At 37.9% G+C, this 25,306-nt stretch overlaps 1 protein-coding gene across 2 annotated transcripts in view; it reads right to left on the bottom strand.

Moving 5' to 3' along the window:
- The window catches only part of PRKN (parkin RBR E3 ubiquitin protein ligase), an 878,318-nt gene that overhangs the window by 470,788 nt on the left and 382,224 nt on the right, over positions 1-25,306 (bottom strand). The window lies entirely within an intron of this gene.

The raw sequence follows: 25,306 nt of genomic DNA, 5'->3' as shown, positions 1-25,306 counted from the left end.
TTGGTTCTATGATTCTATGATTTCCAAATGTTCCCGCAATGCTTCCAACTTCAGTGCTGAAGAAACTATGGCCTACCTGGCATGGTCAAATATTTCAAAAAATTATAGGCATACTCATAGTTTTGGCAGCTAAAACTAAAAGTAAATTAACACTGTTTCAAAGACATTGATCTCCAGTCTCTAAACTAGAGAAAGAATGAAGGAAATAGAGGACAAGAAATGTACCTTTGGAAAATTCCCTAAGAGTGCATGCTCTTTACAGCAAGTGACATATTCTCTCTTGGTGCATCACTCAGTCAATGCATGGAACTAAAGATGAATTATCAAATATATGAAGCATCTGTGAGTCTTTGTGGACAACAAATTGTCCTGAGGAGGACAACGAAAATGATCAAAAGTCTGGAGACCATCCTCTATGAGGAGTGTCTTAAAGAGCTGGGTATATTTACCCTTCAGTAGAGAAGATTGAGACATGATTGCATGTACAAATGTGAAACGATGTTATAAGGAAGAGAGATCAGACTTGTTTTCTGATGCCTTGGAAATGTGTATTTTAACATGTGTACATTTTAATATATGCTTTATGGATGTATTTTAAATATGTTTTAATGTGTGATATAAAACCCCTGATATTTTCCCAACCTTTTTTTTTTAAAGAATGAAGCATTCAACTTGAAAATGAGCCTTCCAAGAAATATATATATATCCACATTTTAAAAATAAGGCACAATAAAGCATGGTGAATTGCATACAGATGATTTTATTGTGCGCACACTGAGAAAGTCCCTGATATTATTAATGCTTGTTTTGCACATAGGTCCCCGAGCCAACATTCCATCTGGAAGAGATTTGAACTGGTATCCAGAGGCATTTCAGGATATGAACTAAAAGGTTTACATCATGCCAATCCAGCTTATTCTATTGCTTCTAATTCCAGCTAGACTTAAACTCTTATCTCTACACTCCAGGCCTTCAGATATGGTCTATCACAGTAGCACCAATTCCCAGTGAATACTCAACTCCATGACCCTAGTGAGATTAAATTCCTCCAGATAGTAAATGGCTCATAACTTGTTCCTGTCACTTTCACTAATGCCTTTGTACCGTGAAAGAAACTGGCAACATTGTAAATACCTACAAATTAAGAATTGCTCCCCCTTCTCAGAGATCTAGATTGTGTACTTCCTGCTGAGGACATCACACAGACATGCAGGACCGGGCTTGTTTCATCAGAGACACACACCCAAAAATAGCTGTATGTTCATACAAAACTAGTGTATTATACATTTGGAAGCTGAGATCTACAGTTATGTATCACTATGAAGTGAAACCGACAATAACCAATAGTGACGGGCTGATTCTTTCAAATCAAGCTATGTCACGGCACACTTTCACAAAGAAGAAGGACTGTTTATCGCTGAAAGACGATAAACCAAATCGAAATGGATTGAATGTGGCTTTTATTAGGACACAGGGCAATGCTAAGCATTTAAAGCCCTTGATACCAAATAGCTGTCAACTGTTGCTTTAAAACAAGCCAGAAAAGAATCCAAGAGCTCAAAAGATAGCAACCTTCTCCTGTGAGACAGTGTGGGATTATTCAAAGGGAAAGGATGGGTTTTGAAAGTCAGTGCTTTAAGAGAACAAGCATTACACAACAGCAAGTAATTCTGAAGATGTTACTGCACTTGCTGGAGATATTGCATAGAGCATGAAATGAAACATAATGAATGTGTCTGTAATAACAACAACCAAAATCTTCAACGTAATAGCTTTAGGGAAGAAAAGCTGAACATCCAAATGAATTATCTTCTATCAGTGGATACTGAATGTCCTCCTATCAGTGGATACTGAATGTCCTCTAGATTTTATATGGATAATTTTCCCCAAATGGGCCCAGTACCATCAATAAGTCTTTTAGAATTCAGATTAAAATTCAAGGTGGATTAACACCTCCACCTATAGGATTTTTTTAAAAAAATATATACTATTTTTATTGTTTTCAACTTCTAAAAACTTTTAGAATTAATTTTACTTGTGAGCTACCTTACAGGTGGTGAGTTTTAAATAAATAAATAAATACATAAATACTTATTAGACCAGGATGTGCCTTGAAAAAAGCATTTCAGAAGGACTGCTCACCAAAGGTTGGTGGTTCGAATCTGAGGAGCGGGGTGAGCTCCTGTCTGTCAGCTTCTCATGCGGGGACATGAGAAGATGGTAAAACATCTGGGCATCCCCTGGGCAATGTCCCTGCAGACGACCAATTCCCTCACACCAGAAGTGACTTGCAGTTTCTCAAGTCACTCCTGACACGAAAAAAAAAGAGCTGCCATCTGTCCAATCTCCTTCTCAAAGGTTTTTTTTTTTTTTTGTCGTGCCAGGAGTGACTCCTGGTGTGAGAGAATTGGCCATCTGCAAGGACGTTGCCCAGGGGATGCCTGGATGATTTGATGTTTTTATCATTCTTGTGGGAGGCTTCTCTCATGTCCCCGCATGAGGAGCTGGAGCTGATAGAGGGAACTCATCCACCTCTCCCCGGATTCGAACCTGCGACCTGTCGGTCTTCAGTCCTACCAGCACAGGGGTTTAACCCACTGCACCACCGGGGGCTCAAAGGTAAGATCTAGCAATAGAAAATGCATTATATAGTTATGCATTTGCCTGCCAAAACATTAGTTAAGGAATTAAGAGTAGGAAAGGCAAAACAACACAAATATACAATAGCAGAAAAATGTGGTGATCAGATATTTCTGGGTTTCCCTTTAATTTCCTTTCAGGACAGCATAATGCTCAAAGTACAGGCATTCTCTCTTATTTATGATTGGTTCAAAGGTGCTCAGATGGCTGTCTACATTCCAGAGAAAATGACATCATCTGCATTTGGAAAGAATCTCTTTGAATACTGAAAGCTTGGGTTCTCCATAGGCTTACTGGAGCTTTGGCCAACTTTCATTTTCCTAATGCTGCTTCTGGTTTGCCAGGATAAACAATAAACAGCAAATGAAGCTTGAATACCAGATGCCAAAATGATGAAACGAAAGCCATTGTACCTTGGAAACATTATGAAGTGACATGACTCATTAGGAGGGGGGGATACAAGAATGCATGGTGTAGTGGGAGGCAGTGTGAAAAACAGAAGGAAGCATTATAAGCAGGTAGACTCAATGAAGGAAGCCACATTCACATACTTACAGGACCTGAGTAAAGCTGTTGATTACAAGGTGTCTCAGAAGTCTCTCATTCATAGGATGACCAAAGCTGAATTAACAACTTGCAAGAATTCTCCATTTTGTCTGAGCTGATGCTATATTTTCTACCTTATATCTATATTCTTAAACTCACATTATTTGGATTGATTGTATGTGCATTATTAAGAGGAATACAGGGACGAACCATCAGGTAGTTACTTGAATATTGCTACTGGATACTGAATCTGGTTTTGGCTTGTGTCTGCTGGAAAATGGAGATGTAGGATTTTGCCTCTTGTTGTCAAGAAGCTTCAAGGATATCCCTATAAATTCTGGCTCAAGTTGAATTCAATAAAATGATATTGGCTGTTTTAATTGGCAGTCAGCTTAACTAGGTTTGTCCAGTAATCTTGTGCAGACTGGCATCGTTGATGGATAGTACGCTATGCCTACAGAAAGCATCTAATTTCAGTCTAAGGAGTAATTGACACATATGTATATAGAAACCAGTATCTCAAATCACACAGTATTTCACTATGAAGAGATATAACACCTCAATTCTAAAACAGAACAATATTTGATTTATAGCCAGTGGTGTTAAGAACTTCTGCTCATGCAAGTTTGAATATCCAATTTCGGGAGAGTCCTCCAAAGCTCCCCTGAAACTTGCTATCACGTGACTTCAAGTTATGAGGCACCTTCTGGCTCTGACACTGCTTTACACTTTCATCCTTCACCACCATCATATCATGGCTAAAATGATACCAACATTCTCTGCTTAAATTTATTTGTATCTTTTCCCATTACATATTCCTCAAGCCGAGTGTTGCTGACAACACTTTCTTTCCTCTAGCTTCACTGCCATGCTCCCTTAGTTTCAGAATAGGACAGGAGAAAGTCAAGATGGGGAAGAAAATGTTAAGCCTGTTTTGCAAATCCTTACAGACCTCATAGGCTACTTTTATTTAATCTCTCTACTCATTTCATTAAATTCTCTTGATACTGGAGAAATGGTTTTGGTATTCTTGCAATGGGTTATGGAGACAAATCAGTACCATTGTTCTTTAGTTTGCAGTGATTATTCAGAACACAATAACATTCTCAAAACACAAGGTGTGTGCAAACTGTGATCTCAGTCAAGGACATGAACTATATTTGACTAATTTATACTGCTCAGGCACCAAGTGAGGTCCTCACTGACTGCTCTATGTCTTCTGTGTCAATGAGATTACTGATGGCAAAAACAAATTATATTTATCTTGACAAAGAATGGCCTTCAAGGGTTTGCCCTATCATCAGAAGTGAGAGAATGTAGCCATCATCATAATGTGATCATGTCAGCATATTCCCACCAGATGCATTTGTGTCACTAAAGCTGCAAGGCCTTCAACAGTACAGATGTTTCAGATTTATACATGGAATGGCTGAACAGGTATCTCTTAAAAATACAGTTTACTTCTCACTATACTTAAATAGAAATACTGTAGTCATGTCTAAAGGGATAATTTCTGTCCTTCCATGGTTTTAAAAAATGCAGATCAAAGGTACGAAAGTCTGGCAGTATGATTTTTCACAATTCTAAACAAATAGGTTCACGTGAACAGACATTTTTGATATTAAGCTAATAAGTACTTCAACTTCATTAATTGATAGAAACAATCCATTAATTACCTTTAAAGACATGTATTGAAAAACTTCAGGTGATCTAATTTGGAGTGAGATCATATTACTGATTTCTATATTAGCTGCACGGCTATAAGCACACAAAATCGTCCTCATTGCTGGTCTTCATACTCCTCAGTAACATATTTTCTACTGATCATATGGATAACAACACAAGTGCTTCATGTGTGTGTCTATGGTGCCAAGAAATGGAAATCAAATTGATTCCCAAATCTATCTCATGTGAGAAAATGGAACCAACCCCAAATGATCCTTTATTATTATTTTATTATTATGTTTATTTATACCCTGCTTTTTCTCTCCGCAAGGAGACTCAAACGACTTACATTAAAAACATTTCAATACAGTTTAAAATCTACAAATATAAAAACATTAAAACAGAATTAAATATATTGGTATTAAAATTCAGTTAAAACCCATAAAAACATATTCAAGACTAAAAACCACAACACCCACTGACTTAGCCTGCCATCAAAAGGACATGGAAGTGGGACTGAGAGAAGGGCCTCTATTGAAGATCTCAGGACATGGGCAGGTTCATACAAGGGAATGCGGTCATCCAGATAGCCTGGACCTGAGTTGTCTAGGTCTTTAAAGGTCATAACCTTTGAATTGTGCCCAGAAACAAACTGGCAATCAGTGAAGCTGATGCATCAGAGGGGTTGTCCGCTCCCTGTAGCCAGCCTCAGTTAGCAAACTGGCTGTAGCTCTCTGGACCAGCTGAAGTTTCTAAACACTATTCAAAGGGAGCTCCACGTAGAGTGCATTACAGTAATCCAGATGGGATGTAACTAAGGCATGTACCACCATGGCTAGATCCGGCTTCTCAAGGAAAGGGTGCAGTTGGGACACAAGTTTTAAGTTGCCTTCTGACTGACCACGAGCACCTCTGTCTGGATCAAGTTTCAATTTGTTTCCCTCATACAGTTTATAGTAGCAAACATACAATCAAAGTCACATAACTGGATCTAAGATGGGCAAGACCTGAAATTAAAGGAACACAGCCTGTTCACAATGGTAACTATTATACTAGCACCAGGGAGAATCAATTCATTGATCAATTCGTTTTATATTCCATTCAGTCCCACAATATATTTGAAATGTTGGTTCCATGAGCATCCTTTTTAGACTCTGAAGCTGTAGCAGATGTAAAATATTGTTCAAAACTACTTTGGGAAAACAACTTTAACTACTTCCCACTTACAATAGGAGAAGATATGCAAAGAACAACTACAACTAATTTTTAGTGAACTGTACATAGCTATATGGATTATTTCCACTCTGCCATTGGCTGTGATAGAAGCTTCAGCAAATTAGTACTCATCCAATACTCCAGGCACTCTACTGTGGATCAAGAACACATCTTAAACTGCAAGTTCAGTTAATTTAAGGGTCGCTAATTTGTGATATTATATTGACAAGGGCAAAAACCAAAACTTTAAACTAGCCTAATCATTCTTTATTTTACTATAATTGGTTACAAATCTTAGACCCTAATATTTGATGCCACAGTGGTTTAACAGAATACAAAAATAAATACATTCATGGGATAACCTCTTTATAAATGACCAACACATTACAAAATGGGTGGAACTTTCAAAGAAAACTATTGAAGGTCAATATTTTTCAGAAATGTAGAATACACAGTGGTAATTAAAACAAACACTATAATGGCCCATAGACTCTCATGTATAGAATGAAGGACTATGGTGTCAGGATGAGAGGGGAGTATTCTACATGCTCCCCTCTCAGATCCTTCTTTCCTTTTCAATTACTTCAATGGCAGATGCTAAAACCTTGGATATGTGTAGTGTATATATTTAGCAGTGAGCTTGAAAGGCAAAGTGTAGGAAAAGCCTAGAAATGTAGGCCCAGGAAGTTTGGCAGACATTTTGGAAAGGGTGTCGGGTAATCCATTTTAGATACTCATTTCCTGAAGGGGGAGTGCTTAGGAACTTGGAGAGAAATGAGAGGAGTTAGTGATTGGCTGGGAGAGAGTGAGCAGAGCTTAACTTAGAAAAGGAAAAAAAATGACTTTAAGGGTGCGTTTTAAAACCCTGTCAGGGGAGATTGAAACTGGGTGTCAAAGGAGAAGGAGCTAGGAGTTTGGAGTGGAGAAGAGTAGTGAGAGATGCCTGAAGTGGTCAGTTAGCTAGCTGAGATAGCTAGTGCGAAGATTACAGCTATTAGGGAAGACAGCTGGGGAGTGGAGAGACAGATCCCAAAAGAAAAGGACTGTCTGTGTGGAGTTTGGGGTAACTTTCAGAGAAGAAATCCTGTCAGTAATCTCTGGAGGGAGAAAGGAGTTTTATTTGTAACTAAGTTCTGAACTGCTTAAAGAAACTACATGCTTTTAAGACAAATTTTCCAAACCAACTAAGTTTAATCCCTATTTTGTTCCAGTTCTCTTAAATAAACATCATTGTTTTATTGTTCACAACATTTGCCTCACGCGTGCATTTGTGGGTAAAGATTTAAAGCTGATAACTGCAGTAATCAAAGGTTTAATGGTGGTAGCGTCTATTGTAAAGAAGTAATCCTTTCAGTGTTACCTTGATGTACAGGCCTGAGTGAGAATCCAGCACATTCTTGACTAAAGATACCTCAAGGAAGAAAGGCTTAACATTGCTTTTAAGTTTGGTGGGTGCCAGAGTTCTTTCAAAAGGTTTTCCGGCCAGAAAAAGTTCCAGCTTTATTACAGTTTTTGATTTTCGTTTTTAATTACCTAAAGCCACAGTCCATTATAACTGGTGTTCAGCCTTTGGGATTTTAGTACCAAATAAAGCCTCCATCCTTTATACAAGGCAAGGCACATTGCATTTAGGGAGTGAATGCAAAGTGAGCATCTAGTTCACGCTGTTAAATTAAATGGGGAAAAGAATCAGCAGGCAAAAAAGCAGAGACAAATAGAGAAGCTTATTGTAAAAAGTAAGGGAAAAACTTTTTTCTGAGTTTCATCATGCCAAAGCAACTTGTTTGATTAACTTCCAATTTTAAAAAAGTGGTATAAACAACAAAGGCATTTCTTTTCTGGTCTGAGAACAAACATCAGAAGCTTCAAGCTCAAAGGATTTTCCCCCTCCTCTCCCAGAAAATGTTAGATGTAGGTCCAAAATCAATCCTACAAAGGAAGTTGCCTTTCCACCTTATTATGCTATCAATAGTGCTACCTCCACCTTCTGTTTTTAATTGTTGTCTTAGATTTCAGCTGGACAGCAGCTTCTCAACTAGTCTGCACAGTTGGCCTGGCCCCAGCAGCAGATTCTTCTCCCTGATCAGGTTTCTACCTTTTGTGATAAAACCCCAGTTTTTTTTTAAATCAACTTTATTCTTATGCCATAAAAAAAATAAGTGGGTGGTGGTATTACCCTGTCTCAGAAATAGTCACAGACACTGGCAGTTCACTGTGAATTTTATTTTCTCTCTTGGTAGTGACTTATTTTATGGCACCAGAGAAAAGGAACATGACTGTGAGAGATTAAAGAAGCAAGCAGACATTTTTAGCTCAAAGATAGTATGTCCATGTGTTCTTTTTTTAAAAAGGAGTCAAGCAACAAACAAAAAAACTCCCGATTACTTCCATCATTTGGTATGCTGAAATATATCCAAGATAATGTTTTCTTTTCTGTAGAGGTCTCATGAATTCTTTGTTTTAAAGTTAGTGGGATCATATTATATCTTCTGAAGACAGTCCTAAGCTAAAAAAACAACAAACCTTTTTTTTTAAAAAAAAAAAAGTTAGGATAATTGTCATTGTGCTCAAAATCACATACTGCAATGTATTTCAACAGGATAATAGCTATTCCCAATGTTGGTAGAAGAACAAATCAGTTTAATAGTATGCCAACACCTATGTAATTTCCATTTATTCAAATACCCTACTCTAATTGGGACCACTATACACATAGTACTATATACAGATAGTATATGGCACTAGATAAAAATTGAATTGAAACAACTCTTGTTCTTCCTAATTCTAGTTTACAGAAACTATTCTAGGATCTTTATGATAATTAAATCTACCCAAACCGAAACTTTAAACTGCACTTTTAAAAATATATAGTTAATATGTGGGAATTGAAACTCAGTTTACACAATGAAAAAAATAGGACTACATGAATCTGTTGTTTTAGCCGCTGCGAGTCCCCCCCCCCCCCCCGGGGGGGGGGGGGGGTTGAGAAGGGCGGAGTAAAAATGCTGTAAATAAAAATAAAATTTTATGTGCCTTTGGATCTTTCTTCATAGGAGCCTTGGCACTGCCTTCCGCTAAAACTGAGAAGATGACTTGCCCCAAGGTTACTCTAAATGTTAGAGAAATATTACATTATAACTATTAGAACTTTACTATGATTTTCTTAATTACAACCCACAGAATGACACAACTCTTTTCAAATGAAGTATTTAAACCATAACACTGTGACTAAACACTAGTTTGTCTTTCAAAAAGTCTAAATGAAGTATTAATTCAGAGTACAGGCGGTGTTTTTAGACACCTGCAAGGAGTACTTATAAGTGGCTATGCTGATATCAATTCTGTTGAGCATCATAAAATTCACCCAAATCTAAACTGTTATTATTGAACAAATTATGGAGTACTTGTGGCATATTTTTCATTCGGTGGCAATAACTCTTGACAATAGGTTTATGATTTTGGTTCATTTATCTCAATCCTTATAATTAAACATGAAGATGAGTAATGTGTTGTTTAACAACACACCCATTCTTTCTCAAGTTTAACAGCCCATTCAAAATACAAATACACCATGGGCAACAGGAATTCTCAAGGATTTTTGGTGCATTCAAACCCAGAGGTTAAGAGAACAATTCCAATTTATAAAAACTATGAATCCCAAGGTTATCTAAAGGTGTATTTGTAGATTTCTCAGTATTCGTTACTAAACCAGAGATATTTCAGTGATTACTCAGGTCCATTTCACAGGAAACAGTTGAAGGGTTTGATAGTAAGAATTTGGGGTGCTGATCACTGGCTGGAAGGAGGGGCAGGTTAGGGTCTCATAGAGAAAATATGCTGTTATAAAGAAATGTTTTTGGATGAAGGCCAGGGTCTGGATATCAGGGAATTTATAAATAAATATAAATCGTAAGCTGTAGGTTCTGTGAAACATCAAGCTACATATCTTCATTTTATGCAGAATTTTCTATTAAATCCTCTTTCCCACCCCTAACCTTCCCAACTCATATCTACTATTGACTAGTGGAGCAGGTAGAAGTTGGGGCATTCATGAAAATACATCACAATTATAGTAGTACGGCTCCATGAATCTGAGAATCCTAGACTTCAACAGCATCATACAGCTACTACAAGCCATTGTGCCATGTGGAAAAGCCCTTATTCTGGGAATGAAAGAAGTTGGGTGAAAATGGATCTCTGAATGTCTTTTTGGCCCAGATTAGTAAGTGTATGCAGTAATTCTATGCAAATGAAAAGAGTGCAGATACCTACTGACTGGTCTGATTTACCAAGACAGAATTTTACTTTGGCCACAATAGCATGCTTCATACCTTCTAAAACTCCAGAGGAGCTGAAAATCAGGTGGCATAAACCTCTGGGGATGGAACATAGTTACTCTTGCTGTTGTGCATGCATTCCTACAAGTAAATTCTTGATCCCAGTGGGTCTTCCTTCTCAATCGACGTATATGGCATTACAGAGACATTTTACAGAAGATTAGCTGTTAATCCCTTGAAGTAGTTAGTCTTGATCAGAATGGGTGTTCTTTCTCTTTCCCACCCCTCCATAAACACATATATGACTGAGGAAAAATAAATAGAAAACTAAAAGATAATTTCTGACAAAGTTGTAGTGCCCATGCACTTTTATCTCAATTACAGGAATTCTGGCACAAAATAAATGAAAGAGAATATGAAGCATAGGATAGCATAAAGGGTATTAGGGACCCCCCCCCCCCCCCCCGTGGGGAATCTAAGCTTTTGCCAGGAGGCCGAAGCCTGGAAAGTCAGTAGCTGACATGTTGAGAGATAGGGAGGAGAGCTAAGAGGCAAGAGGGAAGAGTCAGCCGACTCCTGATTGGCTAGAGCAGTCAGGGGAGGAGTTAGGTTTTAGAGGGGGAAAAGGCTGTGTCTTTTGACAAGCTGGAGAGAAGAGCTTTAAACATCGTAGAGTGAAGAAGTATTTTAGGAAGAGGGAGCTGAGAGGAATTTAGACAGGGAGAGAAAACTTTTGAAGTGAGCCTTGGGGTTAGAGCATAGGAAAGGCAAAGGTTCCTGAGTCACTGTACATAGTAGGGTCAGTGAAGGAAAGCCTGGTTTGCTCTGTGAGGCAGTCAGTAGGCTGTTCTCAGGGACACACTGTGTCAGTGAAGTGAGCAGTGTGAAGCAAGGAACTCACAGGGGACAAAAGTTAAAGTATTGAGAGAAGACTGCCTGTCTAACCAGCTAAGCCTCTGAAACGCATTACGCTTGTACCACTCTTATGAAGAGTTGATTTGTTCACCAAGTTTAAAATAAACCTGTTTGTATTTCATCTTCAACTGGTGTCTGCCTCGGTCTGTCACAATCAATAGATCTCAGCTAGCCTAAAGACAACTTAAGTTCAGTCCAGTCAGCAAGAGAAGCAGCCATTAAAGAAGAACCAAGGGATTGAACCTAATTTACCAATTTCACATTCACACTTATGTCTTCCTCAGACATTAATTGAGGTGGTGGCGGCGAAACTACCAATTACATCAGTAATTAGCATCGTTAATATAGTTGGTCACTCAACAATATTACTGAGGAGGGATAAAAGAGTCCCCCTTTGTCACAGTCATTTATCGTCGTTAGAATAGTGTCCAGCTGAACGTTAACGCTTCACACTGGTGGGCAGTGGTGTGTTTGTCTTCCCCCCTGCCCAAGCTGTCGTCGATCTTCTATTACACCCCCCCACACAAACACATCTACCCCCCCCCCCCCACCAACACACACACCTGCTGTAGCTATTGAAAGGAGAAATGGGTCAGAAGAGGAAAATGATATGCAGTTTTCCCCACCAGTACAAAACAGGGGCAAACAGAACTCAGTGGATAAAATAACCTTTCCACAACTGTTTTCTATTTTTGTTTGTAATTGCCAATCTTACTTCAAATCTGTCCTGGGGGAGCTTCCCTAACTCTACCTCTAGTAGAAAATAATTACAGAGGATGTGTAACCACTTTTTCTTTTCTTTGGACATCCAGTTCCATTTTCCACCCCTCTGGATCACCCAATACATCTCTTTCTAGTTCAAATGAGTTCCAATCAAACATATTTTCATGTTCTTTAAAATATAGCCAGCTCTAAGTGTTCCCTTAGAGACTCAATAGCTGCCAAATGCTGATGGAGTGCACAGAGTGTAATTTAGCACTATGCCAGAAGTAAGTTTAACAGAGGTTTTATTTATTCATACATACTCACAATTATCCCTATAATGAAGAACGAGGCAATTAAGTTTCCCAGGGCTCGTGCCTTGAGGTAACCCTGTTGACTGTCGACAGCCATAGATGCTTCTCAATAGATAAACCTATCTCAAAGTATTTGAGATGCTGGCTTTGGTGCCCAGACGTTCTGCTCTCTGGTGCCAGACACAGCTTGCAGTTCATTGTGAGTTTCTGGATATACCTCTTGGCAGATGAGTCTCTGCTGAGAGTGTGCTTGCCAGAGATAAAAAGAGTATTTCCAGAAAAAAAAATTGAAAAGAAAGAGTTCTTACCTTTTCCTGAAATGTTCACTTGCTAATTCGAGTCTGAACATGGGTTTTTTAAGGGCCAAGAAAATGGACATTAAAGAAAACAAACAAAAAGCCCAACATGTAAATAATCATTGTTTTTGACAGAGTACATTATAGACAATAAGAGGGATACTCAATTAGGGAATGTGGATGTACCTGTGGATTAGGGATTAGCGTACATGTAGCGGCAGTTAAACATTTTTGTTTCAGATGTTTCCACGCTTACTCTAACTTTTCTTCTATAGGTATCATCCTCCCTAATTGATTTTCTCTTGTGCTGTCTATATTTTAAGAGAGGAAAAGAGCCTGTGTTAGGTATCAGCATTTGAGTTTACAAACAATTTTGGGTCTGCAGTCTGGAGGGATATCATGTAAAGACTTTTCCATGTTCTGCCACAACCAAAGTCCTGTAGGATGTGAAATATCAGAACACATCAGCAAAAAAAAAAAATTTTTTTTTTGACAGCAGCAGGCCTGAACATGTGATGTGATAAGATATGATCCTATAAAAGAAATCCCAGGGATGAGGTCTGCTGTCTGGTCTGAATCAAAAAGAAACTTAGCTTGCTGATATCCACTGCCAGCTAAACTTTGAATTATTTCACCCCATCATTCTGTTCAGTTTTGCCTTTCTTCCCAAGCTTTCCTCTTGAGCTGGCAGACTAGCATCCCACATTGTGAAACAATCATATGCACAATTAATCCCATAGAATAAGTCTTCCCTTCCCTTTTGGTGTACATGCACAGGGCTACACTGTCAATTTTTAAAAGACAAATGATGCAGCCATAAAACAATCAGAAGCTTTTGCAGAGCTCTCATTTAGATATAAGTGAGGATTTTGTTCAGAATGTTTTTTGATAGCAGCTCTCCAAAGTTCACCATAAATGCAACTGAAAAATCTTAAAGATGTAATCTTTCAAGATTAACATCCATCTTTAAAAGGTTTCTGGTTTGTTTGAAAATGTAGTTTGATAACAAAAACAAAATTTAAAAAGTGGGACACTACTTTTAATCCAACCATAGAAATGTAGAGCTAGAGAAGACCACAGAGATCATCTACTCCACCAGCTCCCCCATTGCTCCCCCATTGCAGAAAACTGTCAATGGGATTTTACAAGCATAAGAAGATAATACCATGCCCTCTTCATTCTCTGGATGACTTAATGCATAACTGGATCAAATTGTACTATAAGCAAATTATCTCAAAACCAGCAATATGCTAATTATGTCAAGACAATTAAAAGGAAAAATGAAGAAAAGCTCCAGTCCACAGGCCAGGTTTGTCCCCAGTGGGCCATGAAACTTATCTTCGATTAGATATAAGGAGCTATTTAAAGCCAAGAAAGTTTTTTTGTGGAAGATGCTTCACTTTGCCATCCTGGAAGGTTTTCTATGGAAAGGAAGGTCTGGGTTGCAGAATGCCAGGACATGGAATGACAACTCTGGTTTGCTGATACAGAAGACTCTGAATGTTTGAAAGTTATTGCAGGGTGATCAGTGGATTTGTTTCCACATGTATGACAAAGCCACTTGGAATGTATTGCTCTTTCTCTGGCAGTTGATCCGAGTTCAACAGCAGATCTGCCTGTGCTGGTTTCCACCTTGGCACCAATTCAGAGCAGCTATGGGAGAAGTTGCTGAGATAAAAAGGCAGGACTTTTGTGACCTCCACTGCCGTAGAACCAATCCTTGCCTCCAACATCTTTGTCCCACAACCGCTATACATACAAAAAGGTTTAAATTCAAGAGTAAGCTATGACATACCATAATAGCAAGGGCTATGATCAGTAAAACCTTGCATTTCCTCTAAATTTGGGAAAGCAAAACTTTTTTTCTTAATCAGCTGCTTTTAGCTTTGGTATGGCATCACTACTGCCAATAGCATTGAAAAGCTGTGAGATGAAAAGGTATACTATAAAAACGTTTGCACCTCTGGACATTTAGAACATGTGTTATTGGAGAGGGTGTTCTAGAAAAAGCAGGGAAATTTCTATGTGTAGAATATGAGATACTCCCTTATGTTGTTGTTGTTGTTCATTCGTTCAGTCGTCTCCGACTCTTCGTGACCTCATGGACCAGCCCACGCCAGCGCTCCCTGTCGGCCGTCACCACCCCCAACTCCTTCAAGGTCATTCCAGTCACTTCAAGGATGCCATCCATCCATCTTGCCCTTGGTCGGCCCCTCTTCCTTTTGCCTTCCACTTTCCCCAGCATAATTGTCTTCTCTAGGCTTTCCTATCTCCTCATGATGTGGCCAAAGTACTTCAACTTTGTCTCTAGTATCCTTCCCTCCAGTGAGCAGCCGGGCTTTATTTCCTGGAGGATGGACTGGTTGGATCTTCTCGCAGTCCAAGGCACTCTCAGAACTTTCCTCCAACACCATAGTTCAAAAGCATCTATCTTCCTTCGCTCAGCCTTCCCTAAGGTCCAGCTCTCACATCCGTAGGTTACTACAGATAGATACCCTGTAGAGATCAGGCTCTGTTATGCAAATGAGTCCCGGAGAGGCCCCGCCCACCCTCAGTCGGCTCTAGGAGATCAAGCTCTACTATGTAAATAAGTCCCAGAGACCCCGCCCACCCTCATTGAGCTCTGTAGAGATCAGGGCCCGGTATGCAAATGAGCCCCGGGAAGCCACGCCCACCCTCAGTGAGCTAGAGATTAGGCTCTGCTATGCAAATGAGTCCCAGGGAGGCCCCGCCCTTATAGGTGAATCTAATTTTGAATTAATGGCTGTGGTTCTCCAGAAAATGTGGCCGTGACTCACTTGGAGTATAGGATGGAAAAAAGCAACTCAAATAAACAAAGTATAATCTTATGACAACTTAAAGATGAACAGATTTATTATGCTGTAAGATTTTCTGAACTACAGTCAAAGCTTACACCCTAACCACACCACTCATCTTAAAAAAAAGTCTCTGTTTTGCTGCAACATACTTAATCTGGTTATCCATCTTAAAACTGTTGCAAATGCCATTGATAGGTTTACTTTGGGATCTGGGGAAACCAAATGAAACTAGGAAATGTTCTTTTAAGTGCCACTTATAATATTATAATTCTAATTAGGACTGTCAATGAATTACATTTTTTCAGTTGATTAATCACCTGGATTTTAACCATTCCAATTTAAATAAATTGACATACTTTTGTTGTATGAGAAATTTGCTTTTTGTTCCTTTTGTTTCTTTACCTGTGCATAATGAGCAGATCAATTATTTTACAATGCGCTACCACAATTCCCTTCTACAGAAAAAGTGAAGAACTACTTGCTTTTCCATTCCAAATGTCTCTTAGATGTAAAATACTAAGCAAATGTGTCGATGCTTCATTGTCTCATAGAGTTGGAAGAGGTTGCAAGCGTCATCCATACCAAACACCTGCCATAGAATCAAAGCATTCCTAATAAATGGCCATCCAACCTCGGTTTATAAACCTCCAAAGAAGGGGATTCCATGCCACCCTGAAAAAGAATATTCCAAACAGCGCTTATCAGGAAAGTCTTCCCAATGTTTATGTGGAATCTCATCTCCTATGGTTTGAATCCACTGCACTGTGTCCTAGTCTCTTCACCTTCAATATAACATATTTCAAACATTTAAACATGGTTGTCATGTCTCCACTTAATCCTCCCTTCTCCAGGATAAACATATCCAGATCTCTGACCCTTGTAGGGCATGGTTTTCAGAACTTTTAAAATTTTGGTCACCCTCCTTTAGACATATTCTAGCTTTACCAGTTCCACAACTTTATCATAGAATGAGAAGAGCTGGAAGAGACCACAAAGGCCTTACAACTGATAGGGAAATATTGAATTCATTGCTGAAGGCCTTCATGGCCAGAATCATTGGTTTGCTGTGAGTTTTCTGGCCTGCAGGTGAAACATCTCTCTTGAGGTTTCATCTGCATCTGTGGCTGGTGTCTTCAGACCTCTGGAGATGCCAGCCACAGATGCAGGTGAAACATGAGGAGATAATGCTACTGGAACATGGCCATATAGCCTGAAAAACTCACAGCAACACAATATTGAATTCCTTAATGTCTCCATGGTAGAGTAACCTTAGCTACACAATCACTTATCCAATATCATAAGAACATCAGAAGAACCCATAAGGAACAGAGCAAGGCTTTTCTAATCGGACATTCTGCTCAGAAAGTGAGCACGCAGCGACTGAATAGGACAGAAGTGTAACTGCATTCTTCTTCTCATTCTCCCAGGAGGCATGTCATCTTTGTGTATTCCATTCTTACAAAGAAGTAATGTTCAAAGGTTTTCTCTACATTGAAACTGTGACAAATTCCGCAGTGATTCCCACCCCCACTTACTTCTGTCTTTTGGGTGGAAATTTTCTTAGCACAAAAACCTTTGCATTTAGTGGGAAATACAGTGTTTACCTGTCAGTGAATACTGCATGGAAACATTTACCTGTAAACGAACACTGTATGCAAACAAGTCCCAGAATTTTCACAGAAGAAAATATTAAAAACTCATGTAACTTGTCAAGACAAGACAAGAAACTCTTTCTCATCAGGGTTGAGAAAATTTGCATTCCTGTTCCTATCACCCTGATGTGCAGAGGCATACTGCCACCAATACTGACAGTGATAGCAGTTGATGGGTAAATTATTTTGTAAAGGTTTTTAACAACTGCATTATTATTGTTGTTGCATTTCTTTATACCCTGCTTTATCTCCCCAAAAGGGAACTCAAAGAGGCTTAACATAAAAGCATCAGCACAACCATTTGAAATATACAAATATACAAACACTAAAACAGGATTAAATATAAACAGAATTTTAAAAAATCCCAGCTAAAAATCATTAAAACAAATTTAAAGTTAAGTTAAATGTTTAAGTGTTTATTTGAGGTGCTAAGGGTCAATGAGCACTTCAAATCACTCTAACAGACAGATTGGCTTGTCCCCAAAACTGTTACTGCTGCTGCATTAACTGCACTGTCACCACCAGGAGGGTGGCAGCCATAAAATAGCAACCACACCTTGAAGCTGTAATATATTTAGCATTAAAATGAGGGGGGGGGGGGGGTTGGCTGCATTTTATGGGGAAGAGGTTCTGAAAGTATTTATGAATGATGAAGGAGTGGTGGTGACAATGAGAAGAGAGGTTATAACGATAATGAGAAGAGAGGATCTGTAGGATGCTATAAGAATGTAATACCAGTCTATGATACCAAGCTGGAGATCCTCAACAATCCTTTCAGTTTTGCTGCTATCTCCACCTTAGCAGATATCTAGTCTGTTTTGTCATCTCATTCAGAAAGGAATGAACCATGAATTTAAACTAGGGATCAGGAAAAATGTGGCTCACAAGCTGAATGCAATTCTGTGTCCCACTAATTCACCAACTGCCTTTGTGTTTCTAAAAAATATGGCATGATTTTCAGGAAGTTTTAGCCCTCAAACCTTGCAGAAAGTCCTAGATAGATAGATAGATAGATAGATAGATAGATAGATAGATAGATAGATAGAATGATGAGAACATCCTCACCCTTATCAGCTTGCCAGAATCCCACACTATCTCTAAATACCTCCAACTTTCCTCTGCAGTCTCTCTCAAAGCAGCAACAGGAAGTGAGAAGTTAAGACCTCACTACCTGAGGATATGTAAAGGAAAGTGGACATATTTGTCCTTGTTACGGGGGAAAAAATCTAATGAGATCTAGGAGGAAAATGGCACTTGCGTCCCATGCTGTTATGATTCCTTAATTTAGAAAGAGAAATCTCAATAAGATCAACATTTAAAAGCACCTGATGCACAAGAATTGATGTAATAAACTCATATTCTTTGCTGTCAAGGGTGTGATTGATTCATCACCCCATCTTACCATTGGAAAGAGATTCAGCCCTACAGCTCCCAATATACCCACCAAGGTTGCAAGATTGTAGATCCAAAGGATAGTGTTTCCAACAAGTGATGGATAGGATAGAAGAATCTTTGGGTATGCAAGATCCCAATCACTTTGATGGTTTAAAGAAATCTCAGGACCAGGATCATTGCCTTCCTCATCTTGAAAATGACATAATACTTATTAAATGAAGGTAAAATGGGAAGAAAAGAGAAATAGGAAGAAAATGTTTATCAAAATATGTTACTTTGCTTCCTGTCCTCAGTTATGCAAATTGGCTGGGACTGGAAATGGGTGGATCATCTGCCACTTCACTAGCCTTTCTGAAAACTACTTTGTATTGTACCACATAAGAGGCTTCCTTGTAATGTTTACACAGGAAGAAGTTCAACTGAACTCAAGGGCATTCAGTTTTGAATAAACATTCATGGAATCACACTATAAAGCTAGGAACCCAAATTGCAAGATTAGCATAAGACGCTGTAAGTTCTTCTGACTTTGATAAATAACAAAAGTTGAAAAACCCCACTTTGGGGAAGATATTGTCACCACCTTGAGGAGAAATAAAGAATCTAAAATGACAAGATGCAAGCACATTATTTTTGTCCTATAAATTGCATCCTTACACAACTGAAAATTAAATGCTTAAATAACACACATTATTTAGCTTGCTAATGAAAGCATAATTGGACAAGCAAAGAAGCAAACATATTAGAAAAAATAGCAAGTTAATGTAGCTTTCACAACAGCACTACCACTCATATTACCATGTTTCCATTGTTCTTTGTCTTCTTTATTTAAATAGGATATCTGAATGCAATTAACATATCTGCAAAAACCTGTGATTCTTCACATACAGAACATAGTTTTAGAAAACTGAACATGTTTTCAGAGTTAACAAAAATAGAATTATGACATTTTGAGGGACAGATAAAATTGCCCCAGATCCAAATTTAAAAAGCTGTATTGAACTATTCCCCAGTCTGTTTAGTTTCTGGACTACGCAGAATCCACATTCATGATGGCATTATGCTGAGGATTGCATTGGCTTTCCTCTCATCTTCAGTTCGCATTCAAGTATTTTTCCCTCCCAGAAGTACTTTTCTCTGTGGAACACAGGCAAAATCACAGATTCATCAGCATCATTTTATAATGTATGCTAAAAGAACAAAAAAAAAGAGTCAGTCTAGATTGAATCGAGTAGCACATTCTGTTCCCAAAGTGGTCCATAAGCAGGTCATGAGTGAAATATCACTGTTTTGTTTCTGTTTCCCAGCAAGTTACATTCAGAGATATATGCCTCTGTTACTAGTAGTAATATATAGCCAACATAACAAATACTCATTGATAGCTTTATTCCCCATGAATTAGCCTACTCCTCTTCTTTAAATGCTGTCCTAGTTTACAGCCATATATTCTTCTTGTGGAAACAAATACAGCTGACCTTCTTGTATTGTGGATTCTGCATCCATAGATTCAATTAACACTTGCTCAAAAGTATTTAGGGAAAAAGCCAAAAAACAAAAGGATAAGTTGATTTATAACTACCATCTCCTGTCCATCTATGGTTAACTGTTCTCATGCATCCTCTGAATAACACCATTGTTAGCTCATAGTTATAGTTTGATTAATAAAAGCATTATCAGGGTACTAACTTAAAGTTGCCTTATCTGAATCTCATCACTACTCTATTTTGTCTGGTATTAGTACACTCTAGATGGGTAACAGATCTCTTGGCAAAAGTCTTTTCTGGTTCCTATTTCACACAATTCAACTGAAGATGGCGAGGAATCCAGGAATTTCTGCATGCAAAACATATGTTCATCCTCCAAGCTTGAACCCTTCCCTGTGAATGGCCATATAAATTGTTCTTTAGCTTTTAACATTACAATTCCACACATAATATATAAAAAGGTATATAGTAGTACAGGATTTTCCTCAGGGGAAAAAAAAGCCTTTGGCTGTTATTGGCTCAAGAGATGTGGTACCTTAGAATACAGATACAAAAAAGGACAAGCATAGTTTTAATTTTTTATTGTTTATTGTTTTTATGGTTTTTAAATGCATTGTGATTTTTTCCCTATTTTTATCAATGTATGTATTTTTTATATATGGCATCGAATTGTGCCGACTTGTACGCTGCCCTGAGTTACCTTCAGGTTGATATGGGTGGGCTAGAAATAGTGTAAATAAATAAATAAATAAGCATAAATACATAAACAAAGCATCAAAACGTTACGGAATATAGTAGAAATAAATAATGCAAATAATATTTATAGTTAATGTAGGTAACAAAGCCTCATGAACACAAGACATACAAAAGGTAATGAAATATCACAATATCATGGGGGAAATCAGGATACATGAAGCATATCTCAGAAGAAATATGTATATCAAGATCCATATTCTATGTAGTGATTTAAACTTACAACATTAAACCTTGATCATGTACGGTAATGGAGGATAAAAAAGAGCTTGAACCATTCTTTCTCCTCAGATGAATACAAAACTATCATTCCCCTCAAAGAGTGCAAAGATAGGAACATGACTTATATTCAGCTGTGTGGGAGTCATATTACTGAACTGTCCATTAAAATACCCAGCTTCTCTGGAAGAGGACAAAAAATATATCACTATCCAACGTAACTGGAAGCAAGTCACAATTTTCACTAATTCCACAAGGTATGATACTGAGTTAGTGTAAATGAATTTTGATCACTCCAAATAGCTTTTACTGTTATTATAAACTTGTTTTTAAATGTCACATTTCTCAGAAGGATGTTATTTATAACAATTTACATACTGAGTAGTCAGATTAATCCTTTTATATTTGTGTTAGCTAGAGATAATAGCTTAGAATCATAGCAAAATTTAATCCAAAATGAATTCCAATTCTGTGCTTCAGCTATCTATAACTGCATGTGAGAGTATTCTAGATGGCAAAATATCTAATTAAAGTGACTAAAATATTTTGCATTGGGAGAACTTATTTTTTACCTAGACAGTATTTCCATAGAAAATATTCGTGCAAATAGTTTTATGTTAAAACAGGTCAAATAGTTGGTGGGGGAAATAAACATAAAGCAGATATTGCAACAAAACCATCTATTCAGAAATCAGTTTCTTTGAGTTTGATTGTTTCTTTTTCCAGATAAGAAAACAGAGAACATGAAAAAAAAGAAAATAGAGAAGTGCACCCAAAACCAATCAGCTGCTATTTCCATATAGCACTCACCCTCTTCTTTTCTCCCTTTTTCTCTCTCTGTATATTTATTTATTAGTTGAGGGACTGGAGCAGATGAGCCGATACGAGTTAGGATTATGAACACCTGTCATGCTTGGTCCAATGCCATTTTCAAAGCATAGTTTCATTTTAGAGGCACACAGACTTTTCAAACTTCCACATCACTGCTACTCTTTTACAATGATACCTGTGAAGTCTCGGCCTGATTATTTCCTTGTTGCCTGTTGGACTGTTCCATTTTGCTAAGTTTAGAGTAGGAGTTTAGGATTCCGCTAGAGGCCGAGTTCAGTTGGTTCAGCCCATTCTGGCTCAGAGCTTGGCAGAAAGACTTTTTATTCCATTCCTTTTGGTCATAGTTTATAGATAGTTGCCAGAAAGTGTCTGGTCTGGCCTAGCAATTTGAACAGGCCATCCTTATCACATATTTGCCTTAGAGTATTTGTAATAAAGAATAGATAATATTTGCCTTATAGATAGATAGTTCATAGATAATACATATTTGCCAAAGCTTATAGATAGATAGTTCATAGATAATACATATTTGCCTTATAGATAGATAGTTCAGATATACATGCCCCATAGATTATAGATTATAGTAAATGTTATATAGAATAGATAGTACATGCCCCAGAGTTTATAGAGTATTTACCTCATAGAAATTATAGTTGTCACCTCAGAGTTTATATTTCACTATTCAAACTGTACTTTTATTCCTTGATTATTCAGTAAACAATTGTTGAATTTAATCTTGTCTGTAGAGTATCATTTTTGGGGGCATTAAAGTAATTTAGGGCATACCGATGGTCACTGGGAAAATAGCCAGACACATTTAGTTTTTCATTAGATCTTCCTGGTGTGCCATCATAATACCTTTGCTAGCGTCTATGATTCTGAAAGATACCAGAGCTATGATACTCATCTTGGCATTATGCTGTGTAAATAGATGTCCTATTCCAGGTATAATCTCATCTTTTTGGAACAGAAATATAGTGGAAGGGACTACAAGGGCCATCTTGAGAAAACCGTAAGTTTACTCATCCATAAATCCATAGTTTTTGCAGATTTCCTCAGTTAAAACATCTCTGATGTCTAGTCACCAAGCTTCTGCTTAGAAGCCTTCAATGAAGAACACACTGCCAGTTTTTAAAACAATGTATTCCACTACTAAATCTCTCGTTACAACCCAGAAAAGTCCTCACAATGTTTAGCCTTAACGTCTTCTTTTCTCTCAAAACTGAGCTTCAAGGTACTTTACAATATTAAAACAGATAAAAAAATGCATACTGTTATGATGGAATCAAACTAACCTTGATATTAAAACACCAAGTAAATAAAACAATTTAAGATACATCAATTTTTAAAGAATAATGTTTAATATTTGTCTGACTTCCTGAATAGCCCTCTCCAAAGTATGGGAGCAAGGATTCAGTGGAAAAGGGGGTCATTACTTTTGCACTCCTAAGAGAGAAAAACTGGATATAATAACCAAACAAATGTGCATATGATTACAGCTATAGAATCAGTGTGATGTAGTACAGTAGTTTACTTTGAGTACTCTTAAGACAGCAAGTTTCAAAGCCCTACTTAGTCATACCTCTCAAGGGAAAGCAATCTTGCCTTACCTTGAAAACATCTTGCCAAAAAACCCTCATTGTTGGTTCACCTTTGGGTCACCAGAAGAACAAAACAACACAACAACATGATTATAGTATAACACTATTCATTTCCATGAAATAGTGCCACATACTTGGGATACGTATGCATAATTTTCACTTGTCACTTTAAATATAAAATCAAGTCTAAGAATTCTGTTATATTTTATTGTGAAGGAGTGAGAAGCAATTACAAAAGAAAGCCTAGTGTTTAGCAAGTATTCTGCCTCATTTAACAATATAACACATGCAATATGTTCTCTACTAAAAGCCACAGTCTCCACTTTTTTCTTTTTAATAATTTTGTTTCATTTAGGAATAATAGCTCTTTAAATGATTTCTGGAAGATATAAACATTATGTCACTACCAACATTTATTAATAAACCATTTAGGAAAGAAAAAAATGCCTGATAATTCCTAAAGATGTTTCAGTAAAAATCCTAATGAAATTTGAGCATGATTAAAAATTGTGTTGCTCATTTTACTTCCAGTCTTGTTAAAATGTAAATGGGCATTGCATTTTTCCTGTTTCCAGAGCACCAGAATTAAACTGACAGCAATACCTGTCGAAACCCAGATGCCTTAAAGAGCCAGACACAGGAGTATGTCCAAAACAATTGTTTATTAAAGCAAAGTAAACAGGACTCAGAGACACTTGCTTCAGTGCCTCTGGTCAAAACTTATAGCTTGTAGCAATTTGCAGCTTGAAAAACGAACTCAGAAAATAAACCGGATTAAACTGGCAAAAAAAACCCGGATTAAACAAGAGTTCTTCCAAAACACACCAAAATCACACAGTTCAAAGCAAGCAAGCAAACAAAGAGTTGTGAAGAGAAGCTGTCATCCAGAAACAGTCCAAAGTCGAAGAAATCCCAGTTGAAAGTTCCAAAGTCCAAAAGGCAGCATCATCGTCAAAAACAGTCTGAGGTCAAGGAGAGGGGAAATCTGCACTTACGAGAATCCAAGCCGGTCGGTACACGAAGCAAACAGCAACCTGCAGATCCAGGACCCAAGCCCAACAAGAAAGTGGCAGCGACAAGACCCAAGGCACAAAACCAACAATTTGCCTACTGCAAAGTTCTATCATTCCAGTGCCTTCAGTTATCTTACAGCTCATCATCCGATGATGAGCTGCCCTCCACCCCATCCTCATCACTATCAGCTGGCTTAGCTTCTACAGCAGAATGCCAACGCCCATTCCTCCAACTCTTCCACCTCTTGTCAAGACTTCGGTCTCCCCATGATTCCACAGTATCACCAGATTGCCAATCTGTAATCCTTTTAGTTCCCCTATTCCCATCTGTATCTCCTTCCTCCTCCTCACTCATTTCACTCTCGGAGAAACCTTCAAAGGATCCTTCATCAGTGGGTGACATAAGTATCTCCCGGATCCTCTTCCTTTGCTGTTCCTCATCTAACACCTGGGTGCCTCGTTTCCCTCCTCTACCACTCCTACTACCAGTTGAGCATTGCCAACTGACTCTACTACAATACATGTAACCAAAGAAGGCCCAGATGATATGTGTGGCTATGGTTATTAATTATAGCTGTTTTTAATTATTATTAAACACTAACCTGGATTCACCTTTGTACCCAGAACCACACAGGAGACCAATAGTACTAACCAAACAGTTTATTGAGAAAAACAAATATAAAAAGGCAAAAGGTAATATAAAAAGCAATGTCCAAAAACCAATAGGAAAAAGGCATTCCAAAGGTAATAGTCCAACCAGCAAAGTTCTGTTCAAAAGGGACAAGGTACATAAAAAACAAGAATCAAAACATAGGCATAAATCCATTACCAGGAATACAGGAACTTTTTTCAAAACATAATCCATGAACATGAGTACAAGACTTTCCCAAAGACATAGATGTGAATGTGGAACAAAATTCAAGATCTACATGGTAATGCAGCGTTGCCTGCTCTGACCCTTAAGAAAACAAT

This window comes from Anolis sagrei, chromosome 1, assembly GCF_037176765.1.
Source record: "Anolis sagrei isolate rAnoSag1 chromosome 1, rAnoSag1.mat, whole genome shotgun sequence".
Taxonomy (NCBI): domain Eukaryota; kingdom Metazoa; phylum Chordata; class Lepidosauria; order Squamata; family Dactyloidae; genus Anolis; species Anolis sagrei.
The sequence above is the reverse complement of the archived record's forward strand: the minus strand, read 5'-3'. Positions and strand labels throughout refer to the sequence as shown.